Genomic DNA, 23983 nt, shown 5'->3' on the forward strand with positions numbered 1-23983 from the left:
CCCCCCCCCCCCGAGGCCCATGGTGCCTTGCGGCGGGTCGTCGCGCCTGCGCGGTGCAGTCGGCGGGCAGCGCAGAGTGCGAGGCTCTTTTGTTCGGCTGAGGGGAGGGCCGTTGGCTGGGGCCTGCGGTACGCCGCTTCAGTTAGGGGCTCCACTGCGGCCACCCGGCTTGCTGCCTTACTGGGCGCCACTCCCCCAGGCGACCCGACGCGACGCGCCAGTAGCGCAGCACCGATTCTTCTGGGGCTCCTGGGCGCTGCTCTGAGGTGAGGAGCCCGCTGGAGGCGGGAGAGCTGGGGGAGGGGGCGCGGCGGCGGCGGCGGGAGCCCTGCGTTAGGGGCCGCGCTTTCTAGGCGGAGGTTAGGAGCGGGGAGCGCGCCCGGGTCCAACGTCCTGCTTCTCCGCTTCCCGCGCTGAGCTCTCCGCCTGGCGCTGAGGCGTCGGTGCCAGCTGCATGAAGGATGGAGAGGGCGGGGTGCGAATCCTGAGCCTGAGACTGAAGCGCTTCGGGGTGGGCCGAGCACTTGGGGGCTGCTCTTCGGGGCCCGAGTGGTCTGGGACAATGTTGCTTGGCTGGGCGGCTGCGGGATAGGGCGGAAGGGGACAGGCTTGAGGCTTGGATAGGCATGAGGAGGGGCTGACGACCGCACGACCCGAGGTTTGTAACTGTTTTCGGAGGACCCTGGGTCCGGCCGGGACTGCCAGAGGAACCTGGCTTTGCAGGACTACGGAGGAGTAACTTCGAGTGATTTGGAAGAGGGCCCTGGGCCGCACAAGGTGTGCTGATTGGAGGAGGAGATGTGTGGAATAATTTGGGAAAGGGGGCACGGAGGGGGAGGGGCAGGCGTTTGCTTGGCCTGGCTCTGGAAGGGGAGGAGCTGTTAGGATAAGTAGGGCGGAGATCCCAAGAATATTTCTGTAAGGTGTGTAAGAATAAAGGGGAAAGCAGGCCTCCCTTGCTTCCTGATGGGTCTTTACAGTGGGGAGGCTGTAAGGATAATTGTGAAGAAAGGATTGAATACGCCTTTTTCACTTTTCCAGGTTTCCTACTACCTTCACTCCATGATTCCTTTGAGGAGTTAAAAAAGTCCAAGTGCAGCTCTTGTTTTGATTCAAAATTAGTTCCATACGTTTTTGTCTGGGATCGTAACTGGTCTCACAAAGTTGATGAAATTGTAAAAATGCGTAGATGAGTTAATAGTTAAGGAACGGAGTGAGGTAGTGAGAGATTTAGATCGTGTGCGGTGCGAGAAATTGGGAGACACAGGAAAAGTAAGTATGTGAGATTGTGAGGTAATATTTGTTTCGTGGGGCCTTCTGTTTTTAGCCAGCTTTTCCTTATTGGAAAATTAGAATACAGAGTGAGCAATATTTTACCTCTTTTGTTTTTTCCTTTTTTTTTGAGAAGAGTCTCTCTGTCACCAGGCTGGAGTGCAGTGGCACGATCTTGGCTCACTGCAACCTCCACCTCCCCGGGTTCATGCGATTCTCTTGCCTCAGCCTCCCGACCAGCTGGGATTACAGGCACGCGCCACCACGCCCGGCTAATTTTTGTATTTTTTAGTAGAGATGGTCTTTCACCATATTGGTCACGCTGGTCTCGAACTCCTGATCTCGTGATCCTCCCCCCTCGGCCTCCCAAAGTGCTGGGATTATAGACGTGAGCCACCGCGCCCGGCCGTATTTTACCTCTTTTTCAAAGTTTCAAGTGAGGGTTTTTCATAAATTGGTGTTACATGTAGACGTGTTGGTTTAACGCTATTGAGGTGGAATTTACAAAAAGTTCAGCTATAATCAGTTATACTAGAACCTGTAGCCCAGGGTGAAGTAGCCTCTTCAATTGTGTTAAGAATCACATTAGGCCGGGCGCGGTGGCTCAAGCCTGTAATCCCAGCACTTTGGGAGGCCGAGACGGGCGGATCACGAGGTCAGGAGATCGAGACCATCCTGGCTAACACGGTGAAACCCTGTCTCTACTAAAAAATACAAAAAACTAGCCGGGCGCGGTGGCGGGCGCCTGTAGTCCCAGCTACTCGGGAGGCTGAGGCAGGAGAATGGCGAATGGCGTGAACCCGGGAGGCGGAGCTTGCAGTGAGCTGAGATCCGGCCACTGCACTCCAGTCTGGGCGACAGAGCGAGACTCCACCTCAAAAAGAAAAAAAAAATCATCACATTAGCAGTTTGGAAAGATTGTGAAAGGTCCAAGGTTTTGGAATAGATTCAGGAATACAATGGGGAAATTAATGCCAGTGTTCCTCCCTAGGTGCTTTGTAGACTTTTATATGAAAGTGGTGTGATTGAAAAGCACTTGTATTGAAACTGGTGGCACCTTAACGAACCTTCAGGGGAGTGGAGGACCTGAAGTCATTTACAGTTTTCCCTGTGGTGATATTTTTCTTAAGTGGCTGCTGTATCCTAAATTGTTTTACATTAAAAATATAAATATTAGGGCCAGGCACAGTGGCTCAAGCCTGTCATCCCAGCAGTTTGGGAGTCCGAGGCAGGCGGATCACCTGAGGTCAGGAGTTCCAGACCAGCATGGCCAACATGGTGAAACCCCTTCTCTACTGAAAATAGAAAAATTAACCAGGCATGGTGGCACACGCCTGTAGTCCCAGCTACCTGGAGAGGCAGGAGAATCGCTTGAACCTGGGAGGCAGAGGTTGCCATGAGCCGATATCGCACTATTGCACTCCAGCCTGGGCAACAAGAGCGAAACTCTGTCTTAAAAAAAGAAAAAATAGGCCGGGCGCGGTGGCTCAAGCCTGTAATCCCAGCACTTTGGGAGGCCGAGACGGGCGGATCACGAGGTCAGGAGATCGAGACCATCCTGGCTAATACGGTGAAACTCCCGTCTCTACTAAAAAATACAAAAAAAATAGCCGGGCGAGGTGGCGGGCGCCTGTAGTCCCAGCTACTTGGGAGGCTGAGGCAGGAGAATGGCGTGAACCCGGGAGGCGGAGCTTGCAGTGAGCTGAGATCCGGCCACTGAACTCCAGCCTGGGCGACAGAGCAAGACTCCGTCTCAAAAAAAAAGAAAAAAAGAAAAAATAGAGCCACACCTCTTGTTCATCAGTGCCTGGCACATAGTAGGCCGTTCAGATTGTTGATGAATGAATGATGAACGGGGGGCTTTGAGATCCATTCTGAGAACTCTGTGTGTTAGCCAAATTAATGTGCATAGTAGTTTGCTTGTCTTGTATCTGTGACATTTGGCAGAGTTAAACTGTTGTCTTTGGCATGCTTGTCTTAGCCTGTTAGTTTCTTTTCTTTTTTTTTTTTTTAAAGACAGGGTCTCACTCTGTTGCCAGGCTGGAGTGCGGTGGTGGCATCATGGCTCACTGAAGCCTCGACCTCCTGGACACAAGCAATCCTCCCACCACAGCCTCTTGAGTAGCTCGGACTACAGTCTCATGCCACCATGCATGGCTTCTTTTTTGTAGGGACAGTCTCTGTTGCCCAGAATAGTTAGCTTCAGTTTTGTACTCACTCTGGTATTAAATATAGAAAAGGTATACAGGCTGTGCAACTAGCCATTTTAAGTACCTCAGGCCTCAGATTCTGAGTTTCATCACAAGCAAAATAGCTTGAATATATCTGTTTTAAAAGAATCTTGAAAAATCTTCTGTGTCCTTTGAATTGATCTGAATAATTATCAGTAGCGATGTCTGTTGAAAAATTGAATAGCCTTCCCAAGGTTATTTGGAAAAGTTACTCAAATATGGACGAAATTTAGATCCTGTCAGTATTTGTGTAGAATAACTGGTATTCAATATTTCCTGCTTTTAGCATTTATACTTTGATGACCAGAAGGGGGCGACCTAATTTGTCTGTGAAATTGTGCCTTTTAAAATAATAGTTGACACTTTGAGGACCTAACAGAACTATGGAATTAATTTTTTTTTTGAGACGGAGTCTCGCTCTGTCACCAATGCTGGAGTGCAGTGGCGCAATCTCAGCTCATTGCAACCTCCACCTCCCAGGTTCAAGTGATCCTCCTGCTTCAGCCTCTGGAGTAACTGGGACTACCGGGGCCCCCCACAACACCCGGCTAATTTTTGTATTTTTAGTAGAGATGGTGTCTTGCCATGTTGGCCAGACTGGTCTTGAACTCCTGACCTCGGGTGATCCACCCTCCTCGGCCACCCAAAGTTTTGGGATTACAGGCATGAGCTACCGCGACTAGCCTATAGTATTAATTTTTGACTGACAAGAATGGTGTATCCTTATGTGGTACAATGTGGTAGGTTTTTTTTTTTTTTTTTGAGACGGAGTTTTGCTCTTGTTGCCCAGGCTGGAGTGCAGTGGTGCAATTCAGCTTACTGCAACCTCCGCCTCCTGAGTTCAAGTGATTCTCCTGCCTCAGGCCTCCTAAGTAGCTGGAATTACAGGCACTCACCACCACGCCTGGCTAATTTTTTGTATTTTTTTAGTAGAGATGGGGTTTCATCATATTGGCCAGGTGGCTGGTCTTGACCTCCTGACCTCAGGTGATCCACCTGCCTTGGCCTCCCAAAGTGGAGGGATTACAGGTAAGAGCCACCATGTCCAGCCTGTGGTGGGGTTTTTTTATTTTTTATTTTATTTTTCTCATATAAATAGAGGCAGGGACTCACTGTGTTGCCCAGGCTAGTTTCAAACTCCTGGCCTCAAGTAATTTTCTCACCTCACTCTCCCAAAGTACTGGAATTACGGACATGAGCCACGGCACCTGGCCCACTGTGATGGTTTTTTTTCTTTTTTCTTTTTTTTTTTTAGACAAGTCTTGCTCTGTCACCCAGGCTGGTGTGATCTCGGCTCACTGCAGCCTCCAACTCCTGGGTTCAAGTGATTGTCCTGCCTCAGCCTCCCGAGTAGCTAGGAATAGAAGCGCACACCACCATGCCCAGCTAACTTTTTTTGTATTTTTAGTTGAGATGAGGTCTCACCATATTGGCCAGGCTGATCTTGAAATCCTGATCTCAAGTGGTCCACACACCTCAGCCTCTCAAAGTGCTGGGATTGCAGGTGTGAGCCACCATGCCTGGCCACTGTGGTGTTTTGATACATGTTTCCAATGTAGTCATGATTCTGGTCTAGCTTTGTAACCACTTTTATTTTATCTTAAATTAACCTTTGAAAGATTGCTTGAGGTATCACTGTGTCCATACTAACATTTGCAGACTCTTGTGGCCTCTCAACCCAAAAATCTATGGTAAAATATCCATGTCAACATATTCAAAGGAGTTTTCCAAGTTTCAGAACACATCTCAGATAAAATTCAAAATGTGGCCGGGCGCGGTGGCTCAAGCCTGTAATCCCAGCACTTTGGGAGGCCGAGACGGGCGGATCACGAGGTCAGGAGATCGAGACCATCCTGGCTAACACGGTGAAACCCCATCTCTACTAAAAAATACAAAAAACTAGCCAGGCGAGGTGGTGGGCGCCTGTAGTCCCAGCTACTCTGGAGGCTGAGGCCGGAGAATGGAGAATGGCATAAACCCGGGAGGCGGAGCTTGCAGTGAGCTGAGATCCGGCCACAGCACTGGAGCCCGGGCGACAGAGCAAGACTCCGTCTCAAAAAAAAAAAAAATTCAAAACGTATTCGCACACCAGTATTCTAGCCTTAGATCCTCTGAAATTCAAGGGCTAGTGTTCCTTTAAAAATGAAACTCCTGACCGGGCGTGAGGGCTCTCTCCTATAATATCAGCACTAAGGGAGGCCGAGGTGGGTGGATCACCTGAGGTCGGAGTTAGAGACCAGCCTAACCAACATGGAGAAACTCCATCTCTACTAAAAATACACAATTAGCTGGGCGTGGTGGCGCATGCCTGTAATCCCAGTGACTCAGGAGGCGGAAGCAGGAGAATTGCTTGAACCTGGGAGGCAGAGGTTGCAGGGAGCGGAGATTGTACCACTGTACTCCAGCCTGGGTGAAAGAGCAAGACTCCAAAAAAAAACTGCTAACTGTGTGTGTGGCATAAGTTCTTGTTTTCGGCTCAGTCAAGTTTTCCATCTGGAAAGCATTTGCTTCACAAACAACCACAGCTTACAGACTAAAAGCAGTTTAGAAACAAGACTACCACCTGAATATACTACACATGCCTTCACCTGCCTTTTGATGATTGGTATGTAGTTGCTGATTCTTTCAACAAAAGGTACTTCTTCCTTGTTTTCTCTTTAGGGTGTATGGATCAGATTTATCTTGCTGCTTATTCCCTTAAAAACTTACAGCTTTGGACTTCTATTCCCTGATGCTTCTGAGACATTCATCCTTTTTTTTTTGTTTTTTTTTTTGAGATGGAGTTTTTGTTCTTGTTTCCCAGGCTGGAGTGCAGTGGTACAATCTCGGCTCACCGCAACCTCAACCTTCTGGGTTCAAGCGATTTTCCTGCTTCAGTCTCCCAAGTAGCTGGGATTTACAGGCATGCACCACCATGCCTGGCTAATTTTGTATTTTTAGTAGAGACGGGGTTTCTCCATGTTGGTCAGGCTGGTCTCAAAACTCCTGACCTCAGGAGATCCGCCTGCCTCAGCCTCCCAAAGTGCTCGGATTACATGCATGAGCCACTGCACCCAGCCTGAGACATCCATCTTTATTGCCCATATAGGGTTCAACAACTTGTTCAGGTTCCAGACCTACGTTTAATGGTGTGTGCAAGTAAAAATAGAAACAAAATGCTTTGGGAACCCCAAAGACAAGAGAAATATTATTTAGCTAAGTTGGGTAGACTTCATGGAGAAAGTAGCTTTTAAGCTGGGTCTTGAAGAATGGGTAGGATTTTGACTGTTGGCCCTCTACAGGAGCACACTACTTTTTTTTTTGAGGCAGAGTCTTACTTTGTCACCGAGGCTGGAGTACAGTGTCAAGATCTCAGCTCACTGTAACCTCTGCCTGGTTCAAGTAATTCTTGTGCCCCACCCTCCCAAGTAGCTGGGATTACACGTTTGCACCACCACACATGGCTAATTTTTGTATTTTTAGTAGATATGGGGTTTCACCATGTTGGCCAGGCTGGTCTTGAACTCCAGGCCTCAGGTGATCCACCCGCCTCGACTTCCCAAAGTACTGGATTTATAGGCATGAGCCACCAAGCCTAGTCAGGCGCACACTCTTTTTTTTTTTCCTTTGAGACAGAGTCTTGTTCTGTCTCCCAGACTGGAGTGCAGTGGCGCGATCTCAGCTCACTGCGTCCTAACCCCGTTTTGTGGGTTCAAGCAATTCTTGTGCCTCAGCCTCTTGAATAGCTGGGACTACAGGTACGCCATGCTGGCTAATTTTTTTTTTTTGTATTTTTAGTAGACACAGGGTTTCACCATGTTGCTGGGCTGGTCTCAAACTCCTGGCCTCAAGCGATTCGCCCACCTCGGCCCCCCAAAGTGCTGAAATTACAAATGTGGGCCACAGTGCCCGGCCCATAATTTTTTTTTTTTTTTTTTTTGAGAGACAGAGTCTTGTCCTGTGTCCCAGGCTGGAGTGCAATGGCGCAATCTTGGTTCACTGCAAACCTCCATCTCCCAGGTTCAAGGAATTCTCCTGCCTTAGCCTCACGAGTATCTGGGATTACAGGCACATGCCACCACACCTGGCTTATTTTTGTATTTTTACTAGAGTTGGGGTTTCACCATCTTAGCCAGGCTGGTTTTGAACTCCTGACCTCAAGTGATCCACCTGCCTTGGCCTCCCAACGTGCTGGGATTACAAGCATGAGCCACTGCACCCCACCAAACCCACACTTCTTTTTTTTTTTTTTGAGACGGAGTTTCACTCTTGATGCCCAGGCTGGAGGGCAGGGGCCCGATCTTGGCTCACCGCAACTTCCCCCTCCCAGGTTCAAGCGATTCTCCTGCCTCAGTCTCTGGAGTAGCTGGGATTACAGACATGCGCCATCTCACCCAGCTAATTGTGTATTTTTAGTAGAGATGGGGTTTCTGCATGTTGGTCAGGCTGGTCTCGAACTCCCAACCTCAGGTAATTCGCCTGCCTCAGCCTCCCAAAGTGCTGGGATTACAGGCCTGAGCCACCATGTTGGGCCTAAGCTCACACTTCCTAATAGATGAGCAAAGCTATGGAGGAAACAGAATGTGTTCAGGTTATGGCCAGGTTATAGTCTTTGACAGGAGTGTAGATTTTGTGAGGGAAGAAGGGACATAATTAGTCTGGAATGGGAACTGAAGAATGTAAATGTTACACTGAGGACTTTGGCCTTTGTTTTAAATGGGAGGAAACCTTGTAGAAAATATTTCCTATTCAGTCAGCTCCAGCCCAAACTGGTTTATATGTGTCACATTGCCTTTGTTTACTACAGTTCCTGAAGCCAAATTGCCGTACCAGTCCACCTTTTCAAATGCTAGTAAAGCCCGGTTTCAATCCCAACTTTTCAAAATGTTTCCTAATACCCTAGCCAGTTCTTCCTCCAACCTCCTGTAGTACGTTTATGGTTACTTTTTATTGCTTATACTACTTTTGGTAATTATGTATGCTTGCCATTTTGGACTCTCACTTGAACTTAAATTGTTTACCTTTTTGTATTTTTTTTTCTTCCACACCTGTCTTCTCTGTGTCTTTTTTTTTTTTTTTTTTTTTTTAATTTTATTTTTGAGATGGAGTCTCGCTCTCTTGCCCAGGCTGGAATGCAGTGTCGTGATGTGGCCTCACTGCAACCTCTGCCTCCCAGGTTCAAGCAGTTCTCCCTGCCTCAGCCTCCCAAGTAGTTGGGTAACTGGGATTACAGGCGCCTGCCATCATGCCCAGCTAATTTTTTAAATTTTTTTTATTTTTTATTTTTATTTTTTTGAGACAGAGTTTTGCTCTTGCTGCCCAGGCTGGAGTGCAGTGGTGTGATCTTGGCTCACCGCAACCTCTGCCTCCTGGGTTCAAGCGATTCTCCTGCCACAGCCTCCCGAGTAGCTGAGATTACAGGCATGCGCCACCACATCCAGCTCATTTTGATTTTTAGTAGAGACGGGGTACTCCATGTTGGTCAGGCTGGTCTTGAACTCCTGACCTCAGGTGATCTGCCCGCCTCCCAAAGTGCTGGGATTACAGGCGTGAACCACCATACCTAGCCTAATTAATTAATCTTTTAGAGATGGAGTCTCACAGCTGGGCGCGGTGACTCACACCTGTAATCCCAGCACTTTGGGAGGTCGACGTCAGGTGTTCAAGACCAGCCTGGCCAAGATGGTGAAACCTCATCTCTACTAAAAATAGAAAAATTAGCCAGGCGCTTGTAATCCCAGTTACTCAGGAGGCTGAGGCAGGAGAATCGCTTGAATCCGGGAGGCGGAGGTTGTGAGCCAAGATCACTGCACTCTAGCCTGGGTGAAAGAGCAAGACTGCCTCTCAAAAGAAAAGAAAAAAAAAAAAAGAGACAGAGAGATGGAGTCTCGCTATGTTGCCCAGGCTGGTCTGAAACTTGTGGGCTCAACCACCCCACAACTCTCGTCTTGGCCTCCTAAAGTGCTGGGATTACAGGTGTGAGCCACAGTGCCTAGCTAATTTGATTTTATTTTTTATTTTTTTGATTTTATTTCTTAATAGTATTAAAAACTAGAAGATCTGGTCGGGCGTGGTGGCTCACGCCTGTAATCCCAGCACTTTGGGAGACTGAGACAGGCAGATCACCTGAGGTCAGGAGTTCGAGACCAGCCTGGCCAACATGGTGAAACCCCGTCTCTACTAAACATTCAAAAAATTAGCTGGGCATGGTGGCGCACACTTGTAATCCCAGCTACTTAGTGGGGCTGAGACAGGAGAAGCACTTGAACTCCGGAGGCAAAAGTTGTGATGAGCCGAGATCACGCCCCTGCACTCCAGCCTGGGCAACAGAGTGAGACTGTGTCTCAAAAAAAAAAAAAAAAAAAAAAAAGCTGGGCATGGTGGTGGGTACCTGTAATCCCAGCTACTTGGGAGGCTGAGGCAGGAGAATCGATTGAACCCCAGAGGCAGAGTTCTGAAGTGAGCTGAGATCACACCACTTCACTCTTGCCTGGGCGACAAGAGTAAAACTCCATCTTAGCCGGGCACGGTGGCTGAAGCCTGTAATCCCAGCACTTTGGGAGGCCGAGACGGGCGGATCACGAGGTCAGGAGATCGAGACCATCCTGACTAACGCGGTGAAACCCCGTCTCTACTAAAAAAAACACAAAAAACTAGCCAGGCGAGGTGGCGGGAGCCTGTAGTCCCAGCTACTCAGGAAGCTGAGGCAGGAGAATGGCGTGAACCCGGGAGGCGGAGCTTGCAGTGAGCTGAGATCCGGCCACTGCACTCCAGCCTGGGCAACAGAGCGAGATTCTGTCTCAAAAAAAAGATATAAAATTACCAGGATTTAGTGAGAGACTGGTTATGGAGGATGAAGAATCAGAGCTGATTCCCATATTTTTGTCTTGAGTACAGCAAAAGCTATATGAATTCTTAGATTGTTTATTTAATTGGGTGATTGGCTAGAAAAAATTATATACATGTAAATAAAAACTGAGGTTGAAATCACAATCTCCAAAGTTTCTTATGGAACTTCACTGTGTGGATTACCAAAACTGATTTTTATACTTACATAGGTCATCAGAAATTTTAAAATTTTTGTCACAAATAGCCGGTCATGGTGGCTCATACCTGTAATCCTAGCACTTTGGGAGGCTGAGGTGGGCAGATCATGAGGTCAAGAGATCGAGACCATCCTGGCCAACATAGTGAAACCCCATCTCTACCAAAAATACAAAAATTAGCCGGGGGTGGTGGTGCACGCCTCGGGAGACTGAGGCAGGAGAATTGCTTGAACCCAGGAGGCGGAAGTTGCAGTGAACCGAGATCACACCACTGCACGCCAACCTGGATGACAGAGCCAGACTCCGTCTCAAAAAACAAAAATTGTCACAAATAAAATTTTTTTTTTTTTTTTTTTTTTTTTTTGAGGTGGAGTCTCGCTGTGTCACCCAGGCTGGAGTGCAGTGGCCGGATCTCAGCTCACTGCAAGCTCCGCCTCCCGGGTTTACGCCATTCTCCTGCCTCAGCCTCCTGAGTAGCTGGGAGTACAGGCGCCCGCCACCACGTCCGGCTAGTTTTTTGTCTTTTTTAGTAGAGGCGGGGTTTCATCCGGTTAGCCAGGATGGTCTCGATCTCCTCTGACCTCGTGATCCGCCCGTCTCGGCCTCCCAAAGTGCTGGGATTACAGGCTTGAGCCACCGCGCCCGGCACAAATAAATTTTGTTAAAATTTTCTGTTTGTATCCAGAACGTACTTCCTTCCTTTACTCCTCGGAAGGTAAATTCCTTTTGCCATTTATTTGTTTAGAGACAGAGTTTCACTCTTGTTGCCCAGGCTAGAGTGTAGTGGCACAATCTCGGCCCACTACAACCTCCGCCTCCCGGGTTCAAGTGATTATCCTGCCTCAGCCTCCCGAGTAGCTGGGATTACAGATAAGTGCCACCATGCCTGGCTAATTTTGTATTTTTAGTAGAGATGGGGTTTCACCATGTTGGTCAAGCTGGTTTCAAACTCCTGACCTCAGGTGATCCTCCCACCTCGGCCTCCCGAAGTGTTGGGATTACAGGCGTGAGCCACCATGCCTGGCCTCCTTTTGCCATTTATTACACAAACTTTGTGATGTTATTCTCCTCCCTGGGCCAGATAAATGAAAAAGCACACGAAATTCCTGCGCTTCAGGTATATGTATTGTGATTTCTGTTTCTGGCAGCTCTTCTGTCTCAGTCCTCCAGAAATAAGATCTTGGTTTCTTTGTTTTGTAGTTCTCGGTTCATTCATGGTAGTCATATCTGGGTTCTTCTTGAGTGTTTTCTGGAATTGCTCTGCTCTTTGGAGAAACCGAGTCATGAATTTCAGCCAGATCTGTAGGATAAAAATGTTGTTTTCTCATTGAGTTTTTCTCAGTGCACTGGGTTTCAGAGAGCTATCTCTGAATATATACTGCTTAAGCAGTGTATAATGAAGAAGTAGAGTGTATGTGCAAATATATAAATAACTAATGCCAGGGGTCATAAAAGCTAACCTCTCAGGGCCAGGCGTGGTGGCTCACGCCTGTAATCCCAGCACTTTGAGAGGCTGAGGCGGGCGGATCACAAGGTCAGGAGATCAAGACCAGGATGGCTAACATGGTGAAACCCGGTCTCTACTAAAAATACAAAAAAATTAGCCAGGTGTGGTGGTTGGCGCCTGTAGTCCCAGCTACCCGGGAGGCAGGGCTTGCAGTGAGCCGAGATCATGCCACTGGACTCCATCCTGGGCGACAGAGCAAGACTCCGTCTCAAAAAAGAAAAAAGCTAACCTCTCAGTTGTCCCATGAGGGTCATTAAGTCTGTTTTACAGATGAAGAAACTGAGTTATACAGTAACTATATGTGACTACCTATAGACATAAAGTTGAGGGGTCAGAGAAGTGAAAGGTATTAGGGACCAAGGCTTGGAATCATGACAGTTGTGTTTTGCTTATTATCCTGGTGTTTGGTTAAGCAGGTCTTTCACTGGGAAGCAGACCACACAGCAACCGTAATCATGCTTCTGGTGCTTCTGTTACCTTTCTTCTGGTGAAAGGGATGCTGAGGATCTTTTAAGCAGTGCTCTTCCAGTTTCATTGCTGTACAACAAAGATCTAGACTAGATGGTGTTGAATGTGATATAGAGGAGGTTTTGTTTTCAAGCACATCAGTTGTTACTTCCCTTACTGCTTCATTGTTATTCTAAATGTAATGGAGGAAATAAAATGTTCACCCATATTCTAGTGAACTATGAGAACTGATTTTTTTTTTTTTTTGAGACAGAGTTTTACTCTTATTGCCCAGGCTGGAGTGCAATGGCACAATCCGGGCTCACCGCAACCTCTCCTTCCCGGGTTCAAGTGATTACCTCAGCCTCCCCTAGTAGCTGGGATTACAGGCATGTGCCACCATGCCCAGCTAATTTTGTATTTTTAGTAGAGACGAGATTTCTCCATGTTGGTCAGGCTGGTCTTGAACTCCTGACCTCAGGTGATCCGCCCGCCTCGGCCTCCCAAAGTGCTGGGATTACAGGCCTGAGCCAACACGCCTGGCCCCGAGAACTGATTTATGTCTGCAGTAATGTGTGTAATTTCATTTGAGGAATATGGTTTTTGCCAGTCCTCTTATAGCAGTAGCTTTTAGCCAAGAATGTTCATCAAAATCACCTGTGGAGCTTCGAAAGCTGCAGATGCCTGGCCAGGCACTGTGGCTCACGCACTATGGGAGGCTGAGATGGGCAGATCATGAGGTCAGGAGATCGAGACCATCCTGGCTAAACACGGTGAAACCCCGTCTCTACTAAAAATACAAAAAAATTAGCCAGGCGTGGTGGTGGGCGCCTGTAGTCCCAGCTACTTGGGAGGCTGAGGCAGGAGAACAGCGTGAATCTGGGAGGTGGAGCTTTCAGTGAGCCGAGATCACGCCATTGCACTCCAGCCTGGGCGACTGAGTGAGACTCCATCTCAAAAAAAAAAAAAAAAGAAAGAAAGATGCAGATGCCAGCTCTTAAAATTGAGCTGTGAATTAATTACTCTTGATTCAGATTTACACTGTCCCTGGATTCCTTGGGACACTATAAGCAAGTTTTGGGGTTTTTTTGTTTTGTTTTGTTTTTTATTGAGACAGAGTCTTGCTGTGTCGCCCAAGCTGGAGTGCCGTGGTGCGATTTTGGCTCACTGCCAACGTCAAAACAGTATTCTTCATAATTCAAAAAAAAAAAAAAAAAGAAACCATACAGTGGAATGCTATGGCAGCTGTTAGGGATGGAGATCTTTATGGAATAATGTCAAAGATACATTGCATTGTATAAAAGGGTAAACTGGTGCTTGTTTAGGCAGCACATGTACTAAAATTGGAACGATACAGAGAAGATTAGCATGGCTCCTATGTAAGGATGACACACAAATTCGTGAAGCAGTCCATATTTTTAAGTATTTTTAAAAAGAAAAAAATTCAAAAGTAAAAAAATTTATTTTATTTATTTATTTATTTTGAGATGAAGTCTCGCCTTGTCACCCAGGCTGGAGTGCAGTGGTGTGATCTCAGCTCACTGCAAAATCTGCCTCCCAGAGTCAAGCGATTTTCCTGCCTCAGCCTCCTGAGTAGCTGGGATTACAGGCATGCACCACCACGCCCGGCTAATTTTTGTATTTTTAGTAAAGATGGGGTTTCACCATGTTGATAAGGCTGGTCTCGAACTCCTGACCTCGTGATCCGCCCACCTCAACCTCCCAAAGTGCTGGGATTATAGGCGTTAGCCAGTGCACCTGGCAACAAGAAAAAAAAAAATTTTTTTTTTTGAGACGGAGTCTCGCTCTGTCTCCCAGGCTGGAGTGCAGTGGCGTGATCTTGGCTCACTGCAAGCTCCGCTTCCCGGGTTCACTCCATTCTGCTGCCTCACCCTCCCGAGTAGCTGGGACTACAGGCGCCCACCACCATGCCCAGAGATTTTTTTGTAACTTTTAGTGGAGACAGGGTTTCACCCTGTCAGCCAGGATGGTCTTGATCTCCTGACATAGTGATCCACCCACCTCAGCCTTTTCCCAAAGTGCTGGGATTACAGGCATGAGCCACCATGTCCGGCCGGAACTATTTTTTTTTTTTTTTTTTTTTGAGATGGAGTCTCCCACTGTTGCCCAGGCTGGAGTGCAGTGGCGCAATCTTGGCACACTGTAACCTCCACCTCCCACGTTGTAGCGATTCTCCTGCCTCCACCTCCCAAAAGTAGCTAGGATTACAGGCGCCTGCCACCACGCCCAGGTAATTTTTTGTGTTTTTAGTAGAGATGGGGTTTCACTATGTTGGCCAGGCTGGTCTCAAACTCCTGACTTTGTGATCCGCCCACCTTGGCCTTCCAAAGCATTGGGATTACAGGCATGAGCCACTGCACCTGGCCACATTATACATTTTTGTAATCGAATGTTAATATATAATTTTAATTAGAAAAAATGAAAATACTGCTTTAAAAACACCACTTCCTGATGTATTTTCTGTGGAGTGGGGTCTAGGCATCTGTATTTCTTCCTTTTTTTTTTTTTTTTGTTTGTTTTTGTTTTTGAGATTGAGTCTTGCTCTGTTGCCAGGCTGGAGTACCGTGGTACAATCTCAGCTCACTGCAACCTCCGATTCCCTGGTTCAATTGATTCTCCTGCCTCAGCCTCCCGAGTAGCTAGGACTACATGCGTGTTCCACTATGCCCGGACAATTTTTGTGTCTTTACTAGAGACGGGTTTCGCCATGTTGGCCAGGATGGTCTTGACCTGACTTGACCTCCCAAAGTGTTGGAGTTACAGGTGTGAGCCACTGTGCCCAGCGTTTTTTTGTTTTGTTTTGTTTTGTTTGAGATGGAGTCTCACTCTGTTGCCCAAGCTGGAGTGCAATGGCACGATCTTGGCTTACTGCAGTCTCTGTCTCCCGGGTTCAAGCTATTCTCCTGCCTCAGCCTCTTGAGTAGCTGGGACTACAGGCGCACACCACCATGCCCAGCTAATTTTTGTATTTTTAGAAGAGATGGGGGTTTTACCATGTTGGCCAGGCTGATCTCAAACTCCTGACCTCGTCGTGATCCACCCACCTCGCCTCCCAAAGTGCTGGGATTACAGACGTGAGCCATTGCATCCGGGCAGGCATCTGTATTTCTAAACTCCATAGGTGATTCTGATTCTTACAGAGGTGAAGGTTCTCGACTCAGAGTTTGCTTTCCTCTGAATTCTTTTTTTTTTCTTTTTTGTTCTTTTTTGAGATGGAGTCTCACTCTATTGCCCAGGCTAGAGTGCAGTGGTGCGATCTGGGCTCACTGCAACCTCTTCTTCCCAGGTTCAACTGATTCTCCTGCTTCAGTCTCCTGAGTAGCTGGGACTACAGGCGCCTGCCACCATGCTCAGCTAATTTTTTGGTTTTTTAGTAGAGACGGGGTTTTACCGTGTTAGCCAGGATGGTCTCGATCTTCTGACTTTGTGATTCGCCCGCCTCAGCCTCCTAAAGTGCTGGGATTACAGGCGTGAGCCACCACGCCGGGCCATTTTTATTTATTTATTTATTTTTATTTGAGACAGAGACTCACTCTGTAGCCCAGGCTGGAGTGCAGTGATGTGATCTCGGCTCACTGCAGCCTCCGCCTTCTCCGTCCAAGTGATTCTCCTGCCTCAGGCTCCCAAGTAGCTGCAATTACAGATGTGCACCACCACGCCCAGCTAATTTTTGTATTTTTTAGTAGAGACAGGGTTTCACCGTGTTGGCCAGGCTGGTCTCAAACTCCTGACCTCAGGTGTTCCGCCTGCCTTGGCTTCCCAAAGTGCTGGGATTACTGGCGTGAGCCATTGTGCCTGACCCTGACCAACATTTTAAATGCTTCACCTTAGCATTTAGCTAGAAACCCTAGTGGTTTATTTTCCTAGGTCTGTAGGTGTTACCATGGCCTCACATTTATAATTTGGTTTTTCAAACTGGCAAGAAATCAGAATCGTGGAAGTTCCTAGTGTAGCACTTCATAGTTCATGTTTATGGTGGCAGCCAAGAGCTGTGGCCACACCGGCTTCTCGAAGCCTTCTTGTACCCTTCCACAGTACAAACTATTTCAGAGCAAAATGAAATGCCTAAGCTTGTGTTTGTTACGTTACTGCCTTCTGCAGTCAAGTAGCATTGTTCCTTCTTTACATTTTCTAGCTCCTCAGTGCAGGGGTGGAGGGTGGGTGAGGAAAATCACAATAGTACTCTTTCTCTTAAAATTGAGCTATAAATTAATTACTCTTGATTCAGATTTACACTGTTCCTGGATTCTTGGGACGCTATAAACAAGTTTTGGGTGTTTTGTTTAGAGACAGAGTCTCGCTCTGTTGCCCAGGCTGGAGTGCAGTGGTGTGATCTCGGCTCAGTGCAAGCTCCACCTCCTGGGTTCACGCCATCTCCTGCCTCAGCCTCCCGAGTAGCTGGGAATACACGCGCCCGCCACCACGCCCAGCTAATTTTTTGTATTTTTAGTAGAGATGGGGTTTCACCATGTTAGCCAGGATGGTCTCGATCTCCTGACCTTGTGATCCGTCTGCCTCGGCCTCCCAAAGTGCTGGGATTACAGGCGTGAGCCACCGTGCCCAACCAGTTTTGTTTTTTATTGAGACAGAGTCTTGCTGTGTCACCCAGGCTGGAGTGCAGTGGCGTGATTTTGGCTCACTGCCAATGTCTGCCGCCTGGGTTCAAGCAATTCTCATGCCTTAGCCTCTTGAGTAACGGGGACTACAGGTGCACGCCACCACCATGACCAGCTTATTTTTTTGTATTTTTAGTAGAGATGAGGTTTTGCCATGTTGACCAGGCTTTTCTGAAACTCCTGACCTTAGGTGATTCTGCCTGCCTCGGCCTCCCAAAGTGCTGGGATTACAGGCGTGAGCCACCATGCCTGTCCTGGTTTCTTAAAATTGACATTTTCTCAGTAGTTCTCTCTGTAGTCTGCTTGCTAGATGTTTAACTTCAAAAATTCTACACTATGTAGCACTTGTGAATTTGAAAGACTCAGAAGACTGCTGGGGCATTAAAAACCCAGCTTTGTTTCTGTCTGCAGGTTTAATAAACAATGAATACCTTAATATTCCAGAAACCAATTAAAAATCATTGTTTTTTTTTTAACAGAGACATATCTTTCAAGGTCTTTTCTGAGAAAAATCATTACCAGTCACTTTCTCATTTACCAATGACAAATTATAGGGAGGAGTCATCTCAAGAGATCTCTGTGTCCTTTCCTTATACAGTCTGGAGGGAGGTTACCCTGTAGGTTTGTGGCTAGCTGCTAGTTTTTTTGTTTGTTTGTTTTTGAGACGGAATCTCGCTCTGTCGCCCAGGCTGGAGTGCAGTGGCGCAATCTTGGCTCACTGCAAGCTCCACCTCCCAGGTTCACGCCATTCTCCTGCCTCAGCCTCCTGAGTAGCTGGGACTACGGGTGCCCACTGCCATGCCCGGCTAATTTTTTTTTTTTTTGTATTTTAGTAGAGACGGGGTTTCACCGTGTTAGCCAGGATGGTCTCGATCTCCTGACCTCGTGATCTGCCCGTCTCGGCCTCCCAAAGTGCTAGGATTACAGGCATGAGCCATCGCACCCGGCCTAGCTGCTAGTTTTATGTGTTCAACAGGGCATTTAACCTAGCCTTGCTAGATGGCCTTACTGAAGTGCTATGCTCTGTTTAATTGTGTGACCTTAGGTGATTTATTTCATCTAAATTTGGTCTATTTGTGAGATAGATATAACATCTGAATGGCTTATCTCACAGGATGGTTTTGAAGATTAAATGAGATAATGTGGTAGCACTTTGTAAACTGTAAAGTATAATGCAAATGTATTATTTTTCTAGGAATCTTATAGCAGACTCAGCAAATGTTTAGGTAAAAATTATGGCAATTTTAGATTTTTTTGTTTATAATACTGTGATATAAACCATACGAGTTGGCTAAGTAGGACAACTGAGGATCTCAAACTGAGGTTTGAGTACATACTGTAAAGCCACACTCCCAAGTTTGTAGTCCAGTCTCCTCAGTTACTAGCTTCAACTAGTAACTCTTGGGAGTACTGTAAATAATAAATGAGTAGGCGGGGCGCTGTGGTTCACCTGTAATCCGAACACTTGCGGAAGCCAAAGCGGGATAATTGTGTGAGGCCAGGAGTTTAAGAGAAGCCTGGGGCCCAGCACAGTGGCTCACACCTGTAAACCCAGCACTTTGGGAGGCTGAGGTGGGCGGATCACGAGGGCAGGAGTTCGAGACCAGCCTGACCAACATGGTGACCCATCTCTACTAAAAATACAAAAATTAGCTGGATGTGGTGGCACGCGCCTGTAATCCCAGCTACTTGGGAGGCTGAGGCAGGAGAATCCCTTGAACTTGGGAGGCGGAGGTTGCAGTGAGCTGAGATGGCACCACTGCACTCCAGCCTGGGCAACAGAGCAAGACTCCGTCTCAAAAAAAAAAAAAAGAGAGAAGCCTGAACAACATAGGAACATCTTGTCTCCACCAAAAAAATGGAAAAAATTAGCCGGGTTTGGTGGTACAAGCCTGTAGTCCCAGCTACTTGCTTGGGAGGATGGCTTGAGCCCAGGAGATCGAGGCTGCAGTGAGTTGCGATCAGGCCACCGTACTGGGCAACAGAGCAACACCCTGTATCTAAACAAAATTTTTTAAATAAATGAGTGAAGTCTTTGTAATAGTACCTGGCATGTAATAAGCACTCACTATTATTAGATACTTCAGTGAAACTTTGAAGACAAACATGGCTGGTTGAACCACATGGTTCTACTCCCTTTGAAAATCTCACACAAGTAATGGTCAAAGGATTTTTATTTTATTTTTTGAGACAGAGTTTCACTCTTGTTGCCCAGGCTGGAGTGCAATGGCGCAATCTCGGCTCACTGTAACCTCTGCCTCCCAGGTTCCAGTGATTCTCCTGCCTCGGCCTCCCGAGTAGCTGGGATTACAGGCGCCCACTACCCACACCCAGCTAATTTTTTTGATTTTTAGCAGAGACAGGGTATCACCATGTTGGTCAGGCTGGTCTCGAACTCCTGACCTCAAGTGATCCTCTCACCTCGGCCTCCCAAATTGCTAGGATTACAGGCGTGAGCCACCACACCGCCTGGTCAATAAGATTTTTAAAGAGACAAGAAAAATAGGAAAAAGACAAGTAGAGAAGAGATGTCAGAAAACAGCTAGAAAACTACTTACCAGAAAAAGCTAAAAATTAAGTAGGACTAAATTTAGGAAGAGCCAAGAAAGTACAACAAACCAGTTTGTGTAACAGGATTCTGGAAAGGCCACTAGGTACCCCTGACATTGGGGGTGTGGGTGGAATTTAGAAAATGGTAATTGGCCAGGCATGATGGCTTACACATGTAAGCCCAGCACTTTGGGAGGCTGAGGCGGGCAGATCACCTGAGGTTGGGAGTTTGAGACCAGCCTGACCGACATGGAGAAACCCTGTCTCTACTAAAAATACGAAATTAGCTGGGCATGGTGGTGTTTGCCTGTAATCCCAGCTACTTGGGAGGCTGAGGCAGGAGAATTGCTTGAACCCAGGAGGTGGAGGTTGTGGTGAGCCGAGATTGCGCTGTTGCACTCCAGCCTGGGCGACAAGAGCGAAACTCCGTCTCAAAAAAATAAAAAGATAATTGTGTCATTGAAAAAAATAAAATTGCCTGGCACGGTGGCTCACGCCTGTAATCCCAGCACTTTGGGAGGATGAGGTGGGCGGATTACTTGAGGTCAAGTGTTTGAGACCAGCCTGGCCAACATGGTGAAACCACATCTTTACTAAAAATACAAAAAAATAAGCCAGGAGTGGTGGTGTGCATATGTAGTCCCAGCTACTCGGGAGGCTAAGGAATGAGGATCATTTGAACCTGGGAGGTGGAGGTTGCAGTGAACTGAGAATGCGTCATTGCACTCCACCCTGGGCGACAAAGCAAGACTTCCATCTCAAAGAAAAATAAAATTAGAAGATCATTTTTCCCTTCTTTTTTTTTTTTTTTTTTGTTTTGAGATGGAGTCTTGCTCTGTCACCCAGGCTGGAGTGCAGTGGTGTGATCTCAGCTCACTGCAAGCTCCGCCTCCCGGGTTCACACCATTCTCATGCCTCAGCCTCCCGAGTAGCTGGGTCTGCAGGCGCCCGCCATCACACCTGGCTAATTTTTTGTATTTTTAGTAGAGATGGGGTTTCACTGTGTTAGCCAGGATGGTCTCGATCTTCTGACCTCATGATCTGCCCTCCTCGGCCTCCCAAAGTGCTGGGATTACAGGTGTGAGCCACCACGCCCAACCTCTCTATCTGTTTTTTAAAGACAGTCTTGCTTCGTCACCCAGGCTGGAGTGCAGTGGCACAATCACAGCTGACAGCAGCCTCAACCTCCTGTGCTTAAGTGATCCTTCCAGCATACCCAGCCGATTATTTTTTGTAGAGATGGGGGTCTCACTGTGTTGCCCAGGCTGGTCTCAAACTCCTAGGCTCCAGCAGTCCTTCTGCCTAGGCCTCCCAAAGTGCTTGAATTACAGGTTTGTGTTACCGATCTCTGCCCTCTCGACTGATTTTGACAGACAGCTTTCTTGAAACCCTAGAGAACTAATTGTAAACAAAAAAAACACGTTGGGAAGGCTGACTGGAAATCTCCAGTAATCCAGTCTCTGGATGTAGATGCTCTGGGATGAGCCAGTAAAGAAAGCTCAGGGATCTGTTTTCTATAACTTCTTATTTGAGTTGCTCTTAAGACAATACTTAAAAAGTAAGTAAAGGGCTGGGCTCAGTGTGGCTCATGCCTGTAATCCCAGCACTTTGGGAGGCTGAGGCGGGCAGATCACCTGAGGTCAGGAGTTCGAGACTAGCCTGGCCAACATGGTGAAATCTTGTCTCTACTGAGAATATAAAAAAAAATTAGCTGGGCATGGTGGTGGGTGCCTGTAATCCCAGTTCTTTGAGGGGCTGAGGCAGGAGAATCACTTGAACCCAGGAGGTGAAGGTTACAGTGAGCCGTGATCGCTCCATTGCACTCCAGCCTGGGCAACAAGAGTGAAACTCTGTCTCAAAAAAAAAAAATGAGTAAAGATCGAAGTTATGAGAATGCTTTACTTTAGATTTCCCCATTTGGGGGCTTTCTTTACCTAACAATTATGCCATTCTATGACACTTCCTCTCTGAGGCCATGCTAATTAATGATAAAGGGAGAAGCTTGCAGTAGGTAGAGATCAGTTAGAAGCTATGCTGACCCTTTCGGCTCATAGCAGAAGGATCAGGTGGATAATAGTCAGTGCTGTTTTATTTTTTGGCCAGATCTCACGCCTGTAATCCCAGCATTTTGGGAGGTCGAGGCAGGTGGATCGCTTGAGTCCAGGGATTCGAAACCAGCGTTGGCAACATGGCGAAAACCCTTCTCTATTGAAAATACAAAAGTTAGGCCATCTCATAACCTAGTCTCTAAGTAAACAAATAGATTAAACTTTTCAAAAAAAGGGTGTTTGTTTTTCTAAGACAAATTTTTTTTTTTTTTTTTTTTTTTGTTGAGGTGGAGTCTCGCTCTGTCGCCCGGGCTGGAGTACTGTGGCCGGATCTCAGCTCACTGCAAGCTCCGCCTCCGGGGTTCACGCCATTCTCCTGCCTCAGCCTCCCGAGTAGCTGGGACTACAGGCGCCGGCCACCTCGCCCGGCTAGTTTTTTGTATTTTTTTAGTAGAGATGGGGTTTCACCGTGTGTTAGCCAGGATGGTCTCGATCTCCTGACCTCGTGATCCTCCTGTCTCGGCTTCCCAAAGTGCTGGGATTACAGGCTTGAGCCACCGCACCCGGCCGACAAATATTATTTATTTATTTATTTATTTTTGAGACAGAGTCTCGCTCTGTCACCAGGCTGGAGTGCAGTGGCGCGATTTCGGCTTACTGCAACCTCCACCTCCTGGGTTCAAGCAATTCTCCTGTCTCAGCCTCCCAAGTAGCTGGGACTACAGGCGAGCGCCACCACACCCAGCTAATTTTTGTACTTTTAGTAGAGATGGGGTTTCACCATGTTGGCCAGAACGGTCTCGATCTCTTGACCTCGTGATCCGCCCACTTCGGCCTCCCAAAGTGCTAGGATTACAGGTGTGAGACACTGCGCCCGGCCTCAGACAAATATTAATGTAAATAATACAGATCCTCAAATAGCTGTGAATTCTGAAGCCATAGTGATAAGAGTGCCTTTAATTACTTGGGAGATCGGCTATTAGAGGACAATAATTGATTTTGGGGGGCGTTTAGTTGGGGGGTGGTGTGCTTTGTTTTGTTTGGAGATAGGATTGCGCTCTGTCACCCAGGCTGGAGTCTAGTAGCACTATCATAGTTCATTATAACCTCAAACTCCTAGGCTCAAGTAGTCCTCCCACCTCAGCCTCCCAAGTAGCTAGGATTACAAGCACACACCACCACACCTGACTAATTCGTAAAATTTTTTTTTTTTTTTTGAGACGGAGTTTTACTCTGTCCCCTAGGCTGGAGTGCAGTGGCATGATCTCAGCTCACTGCAACTTCCACCTCCCGGGTTCAAGCAATTCTTCTGCCGCAGCTCCCTGAGTGGCTGGGATTACAGGTGCGCACCACCAAGCCCAGCTAATTTTTGTATTTTTAGTAGAGATGGAGTTTCACCATGTTGGCCAGGCTGGTGTTGAACTCCCAACCTCAGGTGATCCGCCCGCCTCAGCCTACCAAAGTGCTGGGATTATAGGTGTGAGTCACAACGCCCAGCCTAATTTGTCAATTTTTTGTAGAGACAGCATCGGCTCTGTTGCCCAGGCTTATCTTGAACACCTGGGCTCAAGCAGTCCCCCCACCTCAGCCTCCCAAAGTGTTGGGATCACAAGTATGAGCCACTGCACCTGGCCCAGTTACTGATTTTAGACAGTCCATGACTCACTCCTTCCTTTCTGTCTGTTGAGAAAAGGTGTTGTGGTAGCCTTGTACCTAAAGGTGATTGTCAGTTTACTTTTCCCTGTGCTGTAACCAAAGACTGATAGTGAATCTTGCCACCCCTTCAACTGACAGTGAAAGGAAGCAAGCAAAGAGTAGCATGTGTTCTTGGGAGAAAACACTGCATTTATCCAAGAGGAAAGTTAGGTTTTTCTTTTCTCATAAAATAACACTTGCAACTGGGCAATCAGAATTCTGAAAACCTGAAAGTGTCTCCCTCCAGGAAGAAGCACATGCCCCTAAATCATAGGCACAATAAAGCTAGCCAAGAATTAGCCAAAGATTACATGCAATCCACTGGTTAGTGTGTTTAGTAACAGAAGGAAAGGAAGACTTACCTAGAACTTTCTCTAAAAGACAACAAGGGGTTGGGTAGAGAAGGAAAGCAGAATCTCTAGCAATGAGTAAATGGAGAGGAGGAGTGTTGAAAAGATAGCTATGTGAGCTCTTTTTTAATTTTATTCTTACTTTTTTGAGGCAGAGTTTTGTTCTTGTTTCCCAGGCTGGAGTGTAGTGGCGCCATCTCAGCTCACCGCCACCTCTGCCT

The 23983-nt window shown here is 47.3% G+C and overlaps 1 protein-coding gene and 1 non-coding gene across 4 annotated transcripts in view; both read left to right on the plus strand.

Moving 5' to 3' along the window:
* CBX1 (chromobox 1) overlaps positions 1–23983 on the plus strand; it is a 43439-nt gene that overhangs the window by 8838 nt on the left and 10618 nt on the right. Inside the window, exon 1 of one of the 3 annotated variants that reach the window (XM_023204364.1) lies at positions 19–266. The exons of 1 other annotated variant lie outside the window; for it this stretch is intronic. The gene's annotated coding sequence lies outside the window, so the exon portion shown is untranslated. Of the gene's footprint in view, positions 1–18; positions 267–1031; positions 1273–23983 lie in introns of those variants that run through there. One more of the 3 variants, XM_023204366.2, reaches the window with a different exon arrangement.
* On the plus strand, positions 13796–13902 carry LOC111537718. The gene has a single exon (XR_002730085.1). It is a non-coding gene; the product is annotated as a U6 spliceosomal RNA (small nuclear RNA).

Source organism: Piliocolobus tephrosceles, chromosome 16 (genome assembly GCF_002776525.5).
Source record: "Piliocolobus tephrosceles isolate RC106 chromosome 16, ASM277652v3, whole genome shotgun sequence".
Taxonomy (NCBI): Eukaryota; Metazoa; Chordata; class Mammalia; order Primates; family Cercopithecidae; genus Piliocolobus; species Piliocolobus tephrosceles.